The sequence below is a fragment of the Dasypus novemcinctus genome, chromosome 14, assembly GCF_030445035.2.
Source record: "Dasypus novemcinctus isolate mDasNov1 chromosome 14, mDasNov1.1.hap2, whole genome shotgun sequence".
Classification (NCBI taxonomy): domain Eukaryota; kingdom Metazoa; phylum Chordata; class Mammalia; order Cingulata; family Dasypodidae; genus Dasypus; species Dasypus novemcinctus.
The window spans coordinates 31,611,339-31,628,151 of record NC_080686.1 but is presented as its reverse complement, the minus strand read 5'-3'; the positions used below and the strand labels follow the sequence as shown (position 1 = coordinate 31,628,151).

The following is a 16,813-nucleotide window of genomic DNA, read 5'->3' as shown; positions in this document are numbered from 1 at the left end:
ATTATTTTTGTCTAAACTACCTCAGTGATGTTATAACAGTCTCCCTGGCACTAATCTTATTTCTTTTCTATCCACCCCCATAGTAGATTCCTATGATCTTTCAATAGGAAAATTATAATGGAGTTAGGTCTCTTTGATGGGCATTTATATCTTTCTTTTCTTCCCTACTACTTCAAATATTGCTGTGATAAGTATCACTGTGTATGTTTTCTTGAGTATATGGTGGTCATTTTCTAACTCTGTTTCATTGTAGTCAGAAAATTTAGTTATTTTGTTTTTAATGTTAGATTTTATTTGTGCACTAGTACATAGTCAACTTTTGTAAATGTTGCATTTATACTTGAGAAAATCATTTGTATTTCTGGTTACCTGGGCTCCAGGTACGGTAATATGTCCATTAGGTCAGGTTATTAATTTATTATTCAAATCTTCTTCCGTCACTTTCAAATACTGTTTTATTTTCATGTTTTTGGCTGTTCACTTCCAAGAGACACAGTCTTGTGTAAATCTTTCTCTGTAATTTCAGAAATTCTTGGTGTAGACATTCTTGTATTATTTCTTTTGAGGGTATGTTGTACGAAAATCAATATTCAGGATTGCTGGTTTCTATCTTTATAATGAATTATTCCATTGCATTAGGTAACAACCTTATTTATCCATAGCATTTGATATAATATTGGTACCACTATATTTTTGTTGGTGATTGCCTGATATTTCTTTTTCTTTTTTTTTTTCTTTGTTTTTTTTAAATTATTTATTTATTTTTTAAAAATTACATTATGAAAAATATGAGGTCCCATTCAACCCCACCGCCCCCGCCCCCCACTCCCCCCACAGCAACACTCTCTCCCATCATCATGACACATCCATTGCACCTGGTAAGTTCATCTCTGAGCATCACTGCACCCCATAGTCAATGGTCCACATCATAGCCCAGACTCTCTCACGTTCCATCCAGTGGGCCCTGGGGGGATCTATAATGTCCCGTAATTGTCCGTGAAGCACTATCCAGGACAACTCCACGTCCCGAAAACGCCTCCACATCTCATCTCTTCCTCCCGTTCCCCACACCCAGCAGCCACCATGGCTACCGTTCCCACACCCATTCCACATTTTCTCTGTGGACATTGGATTGGTTGTGTCCATTGCACATCTATGTCAAGTGAGGGCTTAGATTCCACATGGGTACTGGATGCATGATATTTCTTTTTCTATTCTCTTACTTTTGACCTTTCAGTGTTACTATGTTTTATTTTTTTTTTAATTTTTTTATTTTTTAAAGATTTATTTATTTATTTAATTCCCCCCCTCCCTTGGTTGTCTGTTCTTGGTGTCTATTTGCTGCGTCTTGTTTCTTTGTCCGCTTCTGTTGTCGTCAGCGGCACGGGAAGTGTGGGTGGCGCCATTCCTGGGCAGGCTGCACTTTCTTTTCACGATGGGCGGCTCTCCTCACAGGCGCACTCCTTGCGCGTGGGGTTCCCCCACGTGGGGGACACCCCTGCGTGGCAGGGCATTCCTTGCGCGCATCAGCACTGGGCATGGCCAGCTCCACACGGGTCAAGGAGGCCGGGGGTTTGAACCGCGGACCTCCCATATGGTAGACGGACGCCCTAACCACTGGGCCAAAGTCCATTCCCTCAGTGTTACTATGTTTTAGATGTGACTTTTATAAGCAGTATATAGATGGACTTCTAAAATTCAACCTTAAAAAGTTTCTGAAAAAACATAGGTTCTGCCTTCAAGAAACTGGCTTAATGAGAAATCACATATACATTTTAGAGTGATATGAATAAGCAAATCCAACTGAGCAAAATTGTACTCAGTTTAGGATAGGTACCCAAAAGTTAGAGAACACAAATACAAAGGGATATGATAGGAGTCATCACAGAAAGTTTCCTGTGGAGAATCAACTTGAGACAAAGTTTATAAGATTTGCTGAACATGGTATGACAGAAGAGAATGATGAGATCATTCTCCAGGTGAGAAGAATAGAGTATCACGATATATTGTGGTGAACAAAGGCAAGGAAAATATCCCAGAAATTATTTATGTTATCTTATAAGGAGATTGATAGGAAAAGTTGTCTATGTACTTCAAAATATCTCCTGAAATTTCAAAGGTAAAGAGTCACTGTACCTTTATTTAATCTATTGATTAAGATTAGGAGTAAGGTGGGTGATGGAAAATATTAGTGTAATATAGTTTCCATTAGGACAGACTTTACTGGGGGAAGGCTCAGGAAGAGGAGGCACACAATCCGCCATGTTATTGTTATCCCACAGAGAGGCAAACCAGGTACCGTTTGACATGGAGCTCTGCTCCAGAAGCCAGGCACTGGTCCCTTGTCACTCAATCTTTTATAGTGCGAGCCTTGTGTATGTGTGTATGTATGTTAATCAATAGTTTGGGCTCTGGCACTGAGCATCCTGAGAGGAGAGTAGAGTTGGAAAGCACTATGTTGATTACCTGATAATATGCCTTCAGGCTAAAGGAGGAGAGAGACCTCATTCCTCACTTCCCTTGGAAAGATGAATCTCTCCCACCAGAGGGAGAGGAAGCCCCCAGCCCCAGGGGCTCATTACCTGGCAACCTGATCTTTCAGGGGTATTCCACCAGATAAGCCTGCTTGTCTCTCCTCAAGTATTATATGGAAAGGGACAGTTAGTCAAGAGCAAGTCTTAAGTTATAATAATGATAACAAGAGCATCCATTGCCACCAATGTATTAGTTGCCAATTATGGCTAAGTCCTGAGGCTGAGAGGATTTAAAAAAAAACTTTTACATGATGCCATCGCAGCTTTTAAGGGAAATTTTGAATTAAGATTTGAACTTAGATCTGTCTGACTCTGAAATCTATAGAATTTCTAAAATGCTATCACATTCTTCTCCTTCAGTGCGACACAGAGTAGACATTTTGGGGGAAAGTTACATAGAGATAAAAAAGCTAAGGAGAGAGTAAATAAAGAGATAGACGCATAGGAAGATGAGAGACTTAATCCAGTCAAATGACTTGTCAATTTAGGTTTATTCCTTAAAAAAATCAGATTAGTCTGGCATCATGGAATGACTATAATGAGTAAAATAGCAACTTTTAAAATTTTATGACAAAATAAAACAACAGAATACAAAGAAAAAATTTTTATGACAAACCTTATTTCCCTGATTACAGTTGGTAGGTCTCAGGCTAGTGTAAATGGTCACTAAATTTTTATGAATATTTATATAATTAAGAGGCTTTCTGTGACCTTTGAAATTTAAACAGCATATGCTATGGAAATCAAACTATCTTCCTGAACTTTAAATAAGCAGATAGGGAATATGTAGGTTCATGGTCATTTTTTAAATTTAAAGAAATTTATTGAAATGTATCTTTCATACATAAACATACATAAACTGTAAGTGTATGGTAAAAGTTGTGAACTTACAAAACAAGCATGCATATCATCCTACAGGATTACATACATCACTTTACTACTCAAACCTTGCATTGTTTTGAAACTATTATAAACTATGAAAGAGCATTGTCAAAATATTACTACTAACAATAGCCCATATCTTATATTTGCTTTTTCCCTCAACCCACCCGATTATTAGTACCCGGTGTTAGCTTTATATATTTGGTATAGTTTACAAGAAAACATTCTCATATTTGTCCTGATAACCACAGTCCATCTTCCACCACTGGATTCCCTGTGTTGTAGTCCCATGCTTTGTACAATCCATTCAGAGTGTACACTTAGTGGCTCTCATTTTCATCACAGAGTTGTACTGTCATCTCCTCAGTCAATTTTAGAACACTTTCCTGACTCTAAAAGGAAAAATCTTATATACTCTTATATCCCCCATTGTTGTCCCTTAGAATTGATAGAATATTTTCTTTGCCGTTGCTGCAAAAATATTGCAATACTCTTAACTATGGTCCATAAGTTACATTAGTTGTAATTTTCCTATGTATCACCATAATGTTAACATTTTATAAAAGATTAACCACAATCTTTATCCACTGTTCACGTTCATTTTTGTTTATTCCTAATAGTGCATTTCCTTAAATTTCAAACACACACACACACACACATGCATGCACACATGCACACACACATCCAAACTTAAGGTCACATCTGACATTCCAGTTGTAACATCCTTTCAAACCTCCAAACCCCTGTGGTTTCTCATTTGTCCTTTTTCATAGGTTGTATGGTCTCTGGCAGGTTTACTGGCTACTCCCTTTTTTTCTCTTCCCTTCTCTTTTCTCATGCTCCTCTCAGAAGCAAAACCCAAGTCCATTAGTTTTTACACAAATAAGTCAACAGTCGCTATTGGCTTCTTGGGCTCCAACTTCTACTTGTGACTTCGTGATTTCATTTTCTACCTCAAGTGTCTTTTTCACATATTTTCTTGAACAAATACAATTACCTATCTGTATTAGTTCTTATCTGTATTGGTTATTTATTACTGGTGTTACTGTGTAACAAATGACCCTCAAAACTAGCAGTTTAAAACAACAAACACTTCAGGCTCTGCTGGTTAGGAATTCAGGAGAAGCTTGGCTGGGTCTTTCTGGCCCATAGTCTCTCATGAGGCTGCAGTTCCAAGGCTACAGTCATCTGAAAGCTTTACTGGCCTGGAGGCTGTACTTCCAAGAGGGCTCCCTGCCATGGCTGCTGGCAGAAACCCACTCTTCTTTGTTGGCTGTTGGCAGGAGGCCTTGGTCCTTGCAACATCTCTCCCTAGGGTTGCTTGAGTTCCTCACAGCACAGCAGCCGACTTTACCAGTGTGGTCGATCCCAGAGAGACCCAGGAGGAGGCCACAGTGCCTTTTATGGCCTATTATTGGAAGTTCCACATCATCCTTTCTGCCACTGTCTATTCATTAGAGTCAAGTTATCATGTCTAGCCCACTCTCAAGGGGAGGGGAATTGAATTCTGTGGCTTGCAGAATGTTAAAGACTTTGTGGACATATTTTTAAAACAACCACCCTTCCTAAAAGACATGCTGATGTTGGATTCATTTTTCATTTCAATATATGTAAAACATTTGGTTACTGAGTGCAAACTCTATAACAATGTCTATCAGGATAAATATTGAACTGAATGGATCATTTTCCCTGGTATGGAGCAGAGCTCATTTTGCTAGAGGTTACATTTAAGAAATATCACACATAATTTTTGCAAAAATTTTGCCTTATGGGTTCTTTGGAGAGTGTGGTCAGGGCAGCAAACATTTCTTCTTAAATACCAACATTGCTGCTGCTGAATGGAAAGCACAAGGCTAATCCACATAGGTAGTGGTATGGTGATAATGCTATCCTAATTATGCTGATTTGTTTAGTATTTTGATTTTTTTTAATTGCCTCCTGGATACTGCCCAAACTTCTCTTATTAGAAGCCAAGTTATTGAAAAACACTGTCCTTTTCTTTAATGGTTTCATTTTTCAACTACTGGGCCCACTTTAAGACAGAAAAAAAATTAGAACATGTATATAGTTTAGTTTAAAATGAGAGCAGTTAACTGGAGCTAGTCAATATGAGCCCTCCTCTCCCCTAAAAGAATATATATTGCTCAATCAATTGGAATTATGAATAAAAATGAGTGTACTAATCAGTTGTTTTGCTATATGAAACACAGAAAATTAATTTGTCCATTTCTGTGTTTTGACTCAATCAACCTGATGTTTTGACATCAAATACACATCATTTTTCCTCTTAGCTCACTTGGGTGAGATCACAACTAAGAAAACTGGCTTTATTTGTTCTAGTTTCTTTCATGAAAAATAAACAAAGCCGTTTTGAGAGCAATGCCAGGTGCCCACATGACCACTGCCACTGTAGTCCGTTGTCACCCTGTGACGTGGGCCATAAATAATTTCATGACCTAATCTTGTTGAGAAATCCTGGGGACACGAAGTGGTGATTAACTTTCCAAAGGGCAGACGATAAACAGAACGAAATGCCAGAAATGCTCACTCATCACTGCTGATAAGATTTTTTACTTATGTCTTTGTTCAGGTTGAAAAAAACCCTCCTGTGTGGCCCGTGAAGGCCGAGAGGAATGTGGTGCTCCACTGTGGGTGACTCAGTCAAGGGCTCCTGGCAACCTTCTTCCTGGGTCTATGGGGTTCCAAAAGAGACACAAGACGGCTGTGTAATCCTGCTAATCCCCACACAAGGGACCCCCTCATAAAACTAAACCATGGTATTTAACTCATCAGTAATAACGCTGGGCTTCATAATACAGTTTCATTGTTTAACCAACATAATTTCAAGGAGCCACAGAAAAGCATAATTACTAAATTCTCATCTTCCAAACATATCTCAGCAGGTTGTGGTGGTAGATGTCACCGTAATTACCATTTCAATCTCTGGGAATGTGTGTGTGCACGAGTGTGCAAATTCCAAGAGCTGCTTTCCATATTCAGGTTTATTTATATCATATTCTCTGATGACATAAGATCAAAAGTATGAAATTGCAAAGGGAAATTTTAAGGGATCTAAGAACTCAAAATAATTGAAATACAGACATCTTCACTGTATATCCAGTTTCCAGAAGGAAAAAAGAATCCTGAGCAATTAAGGGACAAGAAGCCCAGGTCTGCCCAGGCTAGGTCTAGCGTACTGGTTGAGAATGTGGACTCTGAAGCCAGACTACCGTGTCTGGGTCATTGGTTCCACTACTTAATACCTTTGTGACCTTGATAAATCACTTAACCTCTCTGGTCTCTCATAGGTGAAATAATTATGTAGTAGTGCAGGTTCATGTGAAATACTTAGAACAGGGTCTGGCACAAGAGCATTCTATGTAAGTGTCATCTAGCATTGTTATGTAGGAAAATAGGAGGGAAAATAGCTACTTCATCTGTTGACCTTTTCAATTTCTTAAACCTTAAAAGAGTTCGGTCTTTGGCTATGGAGCCCGAACTTTTTGGCATTTTCTTTGTTGCATGACAGAACTTCAGAGATGCCAATAAAGCCTCGATAATGGTGGCTTACCCTCCCAGCAGCAAACCTGGGTGAACACTGTTGCTGGGCAGCAAAGTTTGACTTGTAAAATAGTTATGAAAAACAACTTGGACAAGATGCAAGTCTGCATTTCTTTCATTCCAAAAGTTTCTCATCCAAGGTTGATGCTACCTTTTGGAGCAAGTGACTACTTTATATGGTCACATATCATGATCCAGCCATTTATTTGTTCTGGCTGCTGTTTTAAAAAGAGTCAGAAGGAGAACACAGGCAGGATCAAGGAGAACTATTAGGAGGCAAGAGAACTTAGGCAGCATGTACCGGGGTATTGCCAGTGGGGCCATGAATTAAGGGTAAATTCTGAATATGCTGTATTTGAGAATAGACCTTATAGAATATGATGATGGATCAGCTGGATGTGAGAAAAAGACAAGCATTTTGCATGTGATTAATTAGAAAAAGTTGCCTTTAATTGAGATGAGAAAGAATACGAGATGCACTGATATGGGAGGGAATATCACTTTTGGGTACATTACATTTGAGATAGATACTTTCTGGGCATAAAAGTAGAGATATCAAGTGGTAGGATTGTCAGCTAAAAATACAAGATCCAGTTATCCTAGAATTTCAGGTAAGCAATACAATTTTTTTTTAGTATTAGTAGGTAGGTTCCAAATATAGCGCAGTATATAATTATATTAAGCATAATCATTAGTTGTCTGAAATTCTAATTTTACCAGGCATCCTGTTTTCTCAGCATCCTTTCTCCTTGGGCCTTCTGTTTGCTAAGTTTGGCAACCCTAGCAAATGTGCAGTTGTGTTAGCCAAACACTCCAGGTTCTGGGCTTCTATGTTCTGGGCTATGTCACATAAAGGAATTAAAGGACATACCATAGGGTGGGCAAGGGAGGAAAGAGTTTATTAAGAAATAAGAGTACACGATCCCAGACATAGGTGCAGGGCACTATGGGGTGAGACATGCACATGGGGGCCCTGGGTCAGGCCTTTTTAAGACCATTCCCCCCCTTCCTAGTGTTGGGGAGGGGTCCCAGCTGTTTACTGTTCTGATTGGTGCCTTACCATCCCCACCTGTTAGCTCTCAGGGGACCAATAATAAGGCCTTTTGTTTGGAATTATCTGAGACCAATGGGGAGGCCTGTTTGGAATTATTTGGGGCTTCCCCTGCACCCCAGAAAGAGTTCCAGATGGGACCTTGGGGCCGGGGTCTCGGAGGGATCCGTCCAGCTTTGTTCTTAGTAGCAGCCTTCCCTCAGGGCGGTCCAGGTGGGTCTCACAGCCCTGTTCCCGGCCAGGTCCGTGCTGGGACCTGGTTGGGCTGTGGGTGTGTATGGGGTTCTTATGTGAGGGATGGGGTTTAGCAGAAGAGGAAAGGCCTGATATGGGATAGGGAATGTCTCCAAATGACCCAGGGAACCTGCTCTTATTTAAGTTTGTTTACTCAAATGTGACTCTCATATTGCAAAAATCCTAACTCAAAATTCAAATCTTACCAAGAGTGAAAGATGAACTACAAATATTGCCTAATTTGGAAAAAAAAAAAAAAGAGGGAATCATTAATGTAGGACAAAAAAGAGAGAAAAAAGGGGAGATAAAAGTGAAAGGAGGACAAGAAAATAGAGAAAAGAAATATTAGGACACGAAGGAGAGGAGAGAAAATAATGGGAAAGGAAAGAAAGAACTGGCCCTCATGACATCAAGAGCCTCAGAAAGAAAATGTTCTCTTATTCATTTAAAATAAAGACTATACAGAAATGTTTGCTTTTCCCCCTAAACATTGAGAGAAAGGTAACATCTTATTGGGAAACTTGTGGGAAATATTTTTAGTGAAAAATGTTGGGGGAAAAATGTGTTTGCCTATGATCACTTCTTATCAGCACTAATAAGTGGTTGAATTTGCTCAGGAAACTAGAAAATAATGAATGATGGGTGGTCACCATAATGCATTTTGCAACAGCAGACTTTATTTAGAACAGTAAGCCTCAAGTTATAGTGAAATTTTATTCACATTCTAGTAAAATCATTCCCTTGTAGCTTTGTATGGTCTCATTCCTATTACTGGTTAACTTGGAGTTCAAAAATGGATTAGGAAAGTGGAGAAAAGATTATCCACAAAATATTTCCATGAGTCTCCTGGCTCTGCCACTGTGTGGCTTGGTCAATTCACTGAACCCGTGAGTCATTTTTATCAAGAGAGGTTTAGACAGGACCCATCTTTGCAACCCTGAATTGCCCTAGAAGAATCACACAATTTCTGCCATTTCTGCATCATTCATGCTACGTTTTTACTGAATAGTTTTCTCCAGTAAAACTGACCCATGATTCTTAAACAATAAACTAAAAGAAAGAAGAACAATTGCCAAAAGATGAGATAATTTCAAAAATAAAAAGGAAACAAAATGGTATTATTAAATCCAGCTAGGTACACCTGAAGGAAGAGGCCCCAGCTTAAAGATGTCCTGGCACTAAACTAAAACTTCCTCTTCATCGGAATCAGAAGAATCACACAAGGATTCAGACAGGGCTAATTTCTCCCTAAATTAATGTTAGTACTTTGCTCCACAATATTGAATGAGAAAATTGTCACTGCCCACTTCAGATTGATTGTCTTTGACAGTGATAATATATACTGAAAAAAGAAATGTGATTGCTTTCCATGTTAAGGTGATGCAACTTACAAGTCTTAAGTGGTTCATTAGATACGCTAATGTAGTAGTATTAGACTTGAAATCAGACAGGCATGGAATTGAAATCTGGGTCTGCACATACCATCTCCATGACCTTTGTATGCTGCTGAACTTCTCAACCAGAATGTATTTATTCATTGACTAAAAAGGACAAAAATAACTTTTAGAAGTTTCCTTATTGAGAAGAATGAAATGTCTGACTCATAATAAGCCCCCAGGCCAAGCACTGCTTCTTAATCTTGTTGCTGTATTAAAGATTAGGGTTTAGAAAAAATACTTTTCCTTAATCCTTCTCACTATACAGTGATGGTATTCACACAGCCTTCTATCTGGAATAGAATGTGGTATGATAAAATTTCAAGAAATATTGGATTTAATTTAAGTAGTTCATCTTTTAAACAGTACTCATTGTGTATGGGGATGGTGGGCACCTGGAGGTAAAAGGAGATTAATAGTAAAACATGCATGGCCCTCATCTACTAAAGCTGGAGCAAATACTGGGGAATCAAGATGATGGTCCAACCAAATGGGCAGGCCAAGCTGCCAAGCCTAAGCCCCTTTGTTTCTTGTCTGACTCTCAACATTTTTGCAGTTACTTATCTTCTGAATTTGTTGATTACTCTGTTATAAACCTTATGAGTCTCTGACTTGTCTCCTGGTTGATGGCATATACCCCTGTCTGTCTCCCGTTTAGAATGTATGCATTCTCAGAAGGCAGACTTCATGCCGGATCACCTGTGAATTCTTATGCTTTCATCATAATAGATGATACTGAAGATTTATTAAGACAACAAAGTTTTTAAACAATGAAACATACTGTTACCCCCAGAAACTCTTTTATTTAAAGAAAAAAAAAATTCCTCATTGAGGGTTCACTCTCGATGGTAAAAATTCAAATAAATAAACTAATTCTTTGATCAAGTATGTATAAAAATGTGCATTATAGAAAACATCCTAAGAATTATATTATCAATGTACAACTGAACAAATCACTCCAGTGCACATGAAATTATTAAACAGCATAAGCATATCAATTAGGGTTCAAAGTGGAAAGACAGATTCTTGAGCCAGACTCTTACAAACCGCAAAGTAAGCAGTGTATTCCATACTTCAAATACTATATAGTAAGGAGCTTGAAAAAATGTTGGCAATCATATTCTTCTAAAATGTTGAGCATGTGAAAATAAGTAGATATTTTCAAAAGTTTAGGAAAATATAAAATATTATTCTCAAGAAATCACCATATATTAGTGGCTGAAAGTATTGCTATAGTAACATATTTACAAATAAAATAATTGACAGCTGTATTTGGTGAAAAGATTAGGTGTTAACTTCAAAAGTATCTATAATTATAGTTCTGGTTTATTTTAAGGCAACTATACACCATGCAAATTAAAAAGATATTATATTCGGTGTTTATGTAATTGTGTGGTATTTCCTCTAAAATTATAGTGAAAATATCTGTAATTAAATAAATACTCTCTTCAATTACTGTAACAAAAGCTTATAATCTTTTCACCTCTGTAAACAAAGATCTATTATAACATCCTTATTTATAAGAGCCACCCAGGACAATTCCATACTTTTCCCAGTCTCTTTTAGGAGGACGGAACAACTAATTAGCTCTGCAAAATGAGTTATTCATATAATACACTAATCTTCAATAATTAGTGAAAACACCAATGTATTCATCCAATAGTACAAAGAGGCTAATTGTCTTTTTAATTTATATATCATGCCTTTAACACTAAAACTGTTTCAGATATTACAAAATATAAAATGACTTTTTGGTTATTTTTAATCAAATGAGCTATCTTCCATTTGCTCATACATTCTCCATAATGTCAAAGCAGCAGCTACATCTGGATCCATTTTCAGACTATTTGATGTAACTATTTTCAAAAGAAAAGCCAGCTCAATAAAATAATTAATCAATTTAAAGTCTAAGCTTATTATAAACAGCTGAACTGCAAGCATGTCACTAGTAAGAACCAAAATCCCTATTCATTTTATTCTTTTGCGTTTCATTTTATTTGCAAATGAATTCTTTTCCTTTCTGGAATTAACCATATATATGTATTACTTCATGGAAAATTAGCTTTGCTTATTTTTGCTATGCCATTAGGCTGAAACTTCACATTTAAATATTTCCAAAATCTAGTCCTTCTAAATCTCCAACATGTGTGCTCTACCCAGTGGTTATGTTTCCTTGGGGTCCTGTCATCATTCAGAGTCTGCTTTCCTTACTTCCTGGACTATAGAGGTGAGCACGGCTCGACCTTCTCTGACTGTGACTACTTAACTGGAGCCAACAATGGTTATTGCTTTTCAGGAGCAAGGCATAGACGCAGAGAACACTAAAGCTGGAATAGACCATCTTGCCTACGCATGGTGCTTGGCAGTTGAGGAGTGAGGTCCAGATATGGGATATGACTTGCCAAACATTCTCAGGAGGAGTTCTTGGTGCTTTCATCTGGGCATTCACATTTTTATATGCTTTCTGTTAAAATTTACTTTTTGCTTTCTTTCTGCCTTAACTGCACAATAGCGCTCTATAAATTTAAGTATTTTGTGCTTGACTATGGATTTGACTTCCTTCTTCGGACTATCCATATCCATGGACCTAGCTTATGTCTTACATACATGTCTGCTATGTTGGCATACCAGCTGCCCCTCCAGTGACCTCCACTATCTAAGCAGTGGAGTTGTCCACTTGCCCCAGTGTTTCCTCAGCACCATGTCATACCCCTACCACAGTACTTAGCACTCTGGTGCGGCGGCTTGCTCGGTCGGTAGAGGTGGGGTCTGGCTGTGGACAAGGGGTCGGTCCAGCTCTGGACGACGGGTCGGTCCCGCTTGGGACGAGGGGTCGGTCCGGCAGCAGACGAGGGATTGGTCTCACAAGGGGTTGCGCGGTTCGGCTGACGGGGTCGCCCGGTGAAGCCGGCGACGAAGGGGTCACCCGGAGAAGCAGGCGACGAACTGGGGACAAGGGAGGCCAGGCCCTTGTCGGGGGCTCTCAGGACTGGAGGGCGCACGGCAGAAGAACTACCGCAGAGACAAGGTAAACACGCAAGTCCACTTTATTGAGGGAGAGGCAACAGTTTTATAGGGGCTGGGGAAGGCTGATTGGTCTAAGCCACGCCCTGTTCTGCGGCTCAGTCGGTAGAGCATGAGACTCTTAATCTCAGGGTCGTGGGTTCGAGCCCCACGTTGGGCGCCAACTGCGGCGGCTTGCTCGGTCGGTAGAGGTGGGGTCTGGCTGCGGACGAGGGGTCGGTCCAGCTCTGGACGAGGGGTCGGTCCCGCTTGGGACGAGGGGTCGGTCCGGCAGCAGACGAGGGATTGGTCTCACAAGGGGTTGCGCGGTTTGGCTGATGGGGTCGCCCGGCGAAGCCGGCGACGAAGGGGTCACCCAGAGAAGCAGGCGACGAACTGGGGACAAGGGAGGCCAGGCCCTTGTCGGGGGCTCTCAGGACAGGAGGGCGCACGGCAGAAGAACTACCGCGGAGACAAGGTAAACACGCAAGTCCACTTTATTGAGGGAGAGGCAACAGTTTTATAGGGGCTGGGGGAGGCTGATTGGTCGAAGCCATGCCCTGTTCTGACTGGTTGCCGGCGAAAGGTCAGTGGGCGGTACTGGACGGGGGAGGGGTGGTGGTTAGGAATTGGCTGTCGCTGTTGCTGGGGGAAGGGGCAGGGTTTAGGGATTGGTGGCTGCTGTTGCTGGGGTGGAGGGCAGACTTGAGTTTCCCGCCCACGCCTGGCTGTTGCTGCTGTCGGGGGAAGGGAAAAGGGCAGACTGGATTTTTCCGCCCTGCGCCTGCGCAGGGAGAAAGAAGAAGAAGGGTACTGCCCCACAGGCATCATGTGGCGCCACCTGGGAGGAGGGGCGGCTGCGGAAGCATGGCTGCCGAGAAGGGGAGACCCGAGGGCACTCTGCGCCCATGCCGAGCTTCCTTCAGGAGTGGCGGTGAGTCCAACCAGCCACCCTATTATGGGGGCAGTGGCTTGGCCTGCCGCAGTCGCTCCCCCGCCGGGCCACACTTCAGCCCGAGGGGTGACCGCACTCTGGACTTTCATTGTTCATTTAGTTGCCTGTTCCTCCTTAGAGGGATAAGGAAAAAATGCTTAACTCTGTTCCTAGTACCCAGGAAGCCCCCCCAACCTGTTTCACAGCATTGGTCAAGTGCCTGTATGCAGTCATGAAACTGGTCTATAGCTCACCCAGGCTATTTTTTCATTTAACATCTCTTCATTTGCCTATCTTTCCCCAACCTTAGAGTCCCAGACACTGTGTCAGGTTGAAAATGGAGCAGTTTTTCCACTTTTGCACAGGAGCAGCTTTTGGAGGAAGCCAGAGTGTTGCTGTTTACTTCCTTAAGTTCTTCTCTATACAATGATTCAGAGTCTGCAACTCGAGATAACTCTCAAGGCAGGAAGAAGAATAGAGGAGGCTTATGGTGGACTCCTGCATTGGGGGAAATATGATATTCATGGTTGTTGTGTTATAAGTAGGAATAGAGACAGGAAGAGGCAAGGTTAGGTGGGTATTATAATTTCTAATGCACATCTGTTTTCAAGAACCTCAAAGAGGTAAGCAGAAGTGACTCAAGCAACTGGACTCCCATCTACCATATAGGAGGTCCGGGGTATGATACCTGGGGCCTCCTGGTGAGAGCAAGCTGGCTTGCATGGAGTGCTGCCCCACACAGGAGTGCTGGCCTGCATGGAGTGCTGGCACAGCAAGATGACGCAACAAAAAGAGACACAGAGGAGAGGCAATAAGAGATGCAGCAGACCAGGGAGCTGAGGTGGTGCAAGTGAGTGAGCACCCCTCTCCCAATCCAGAAGGTCCCAGGATTGGTTCCCAGTGCTGCCTAATGAGAATACAAGCAGACACAGAAGAACACACAGCGAATGGACACAGACAGCAGATGGGGCGAGGGAGAGGAGAATAAATAAATAAATCTTAATAAAATAAAATAAAATAAAATAAAATAAAATAAAAAGAACCTCAAAGAACCAGGTAGAGGGCATTGGAGGAGAACTACCTTAGCTCAGCAATAACTAATGGTCTGTACTACTCTGAGAACTGGCTATTCCATTTTTCATGGATTGGGAGACTAAGTATTGCTAAGATGTCAATTCTACCCCATACAATTTACAGATGCAACACAATTCCAGTCAAATTTCCCATAGCCTTCTTTGTAAAAATGGAAAAGCCAATCATTAAATTTATATGGAAGGGTATAGGGCCCTGAAAGTCACAACCATCTTGAAAAAGAACAAAGTTGGAGTACTCACACTTCCCAAAGTTAAAACTTATTACAAAGCTACAGTAATCAAAACAGCATGGTAATGGCCCAAGGATAGACATGCAGACCAATGGAATCACACTGAGAGTTCAGAAATCAACTCTCATATCTATGGCTAGTTTATTTTTGACAAGATTGCCAGAGCCACTCAATGGGGAAAGAAGAGTATCGTCAACAAATGGTGCTAGGAAAACTGGATATCCATATGCAAAATAATGAAAGTGGATACCTACCAAACACCATATAAAAAGTTAACTCAAAGGGGATCAAAGACTTATATATAAGAACCAGGACTATAAAATGCCTAGAAAATAGCATAGGGAAACATTATCCGGGCACTATGTTAAGCAATGGTTTCTTAGAATTTCCACCAAAAGCATGAGCATCAAAAGAAAAAAATAGATAAATGGGACTTCATCAAAATTTAAAACTCTGCATCAAAGGACTACATCATGAAAGAAAAAGATAATCTAGAGAATGGGAAAAAATATTTGGAAGCCATGTATCTGACAAGGATTTAATATCAAGAATATATTAAGAAATCCTACAATTCAACAACAAAAAGACAAATTACTCAATTAAAAAATAGGCAAAAGACCTGACAGATATTACTCCAAAGAAGATGTACAAATAGCCAATCAACATAGGAAAAGATGCTCAACATCATTAGCCATTAGGGAAATGCAAATCAAAACCACAGCAAGATATCATTTCACACACACTGGAATGGCTACTATTACAATTTGGAAAATAACAACTCTTGGAGAGGATTTGGACCAATAACAACACTAATTCATTGTTAGTGGGAATTTAGAACAGTGCAGCCACTGTGGGAAACAGTTTGGCAGTTCCTCAGATAGTTAAGTATAGAATTACCATGTGACCTAGCATCCCACTTCTAGTATCTACCCCAAAGAATTGAAAGCAGAGATTTGAACAGATATTTTCTCACTGATTTTCATAGCAGCATTATTCACATTTGCCAAAAGATGGAAGCAACCCAAGTGTCCATCAACAGATGAATGGACAAACAAAATGTGGAATATACAGGTAATGGAAAATTTTTCATCTGTAAAAAGGAATAATGTCCTAATATCTGCAACAACATGGAGGAATTTTGAAGACATTATGTTCAGTGAAATAATCCAGACACAAAAGGACAAATATTATATGATCTCACTGATACGAAATAATTAGAAAAAGCCAAGTCTTAGAGTCAGAAACTAGAATATAGGGGCCATGATGGGATAGGGAATGGGGAGTTAATGCTTAATTGGTAGAGTTTCTGTTTGGGGTGATGGAAAAGTTTTGGTAATTGTGGTGATGGTAGCACAACACTGTGAATGTAAAACACCACAAAATTCTATATTGAAATGTGTTTAAAGGAGAAATTTGTGTAACCAGAATTAAAAAGAAAACAACATAGGACTGTACAACACAGTAAACCCTAGTGTAAATTTTGTACTCAGTTATAGTATAATAGTATTTTTTCATTAATTGTAACAGAGGTACTATACTCTTGAACAAGGTTAATAACAGGAAAAACTGCATGTGTGGAGGTTGGTATATGGGAACTCTATATTTTCTGCATGATTTTTCTGTAAATCTACAATATCTTTAATTGAAAAAAAATCAACCAATGTTAGAGTGTAGCTATCCTTGGTGATGGCTTGGTGACAAATATTAGATTGTTTACATTCACCAAATATAAAAGAAAGCTTTAAATTTATTTTCCAATTGGGTATATACACAAATGGTCATCATTATTCTTCCATATTAATTCTTATAAATTTTTATAGGATAAAGGAGTCTTTCCTAAACAAAGAAGAACAG

General features: G+C 39.9%; 1 non-coding gene and 1 pseudogene across 1 annotated transcript; one reads left to right on the top strand and one right to left on the bottom strand.

Annotated features, from left to right (window-relative positions):
* Window positions 1–16,813, bottom strand: part of LOC101415896 (ras-related C3 botulinum toxin substrate 1 pseudogene) — a 137,815-nt pseudogene that overhangs the window by 41,174 nt on the left and 79,828 nt on the right.
* On the top strand, window positions 12,806–12,882 carry TRNAK-CUU (transfer RNA lysine (anticodon CUU)). The gene has a single exon. It is a non-coding gene; the product is annotated as a tRNA-Lys (tRNA).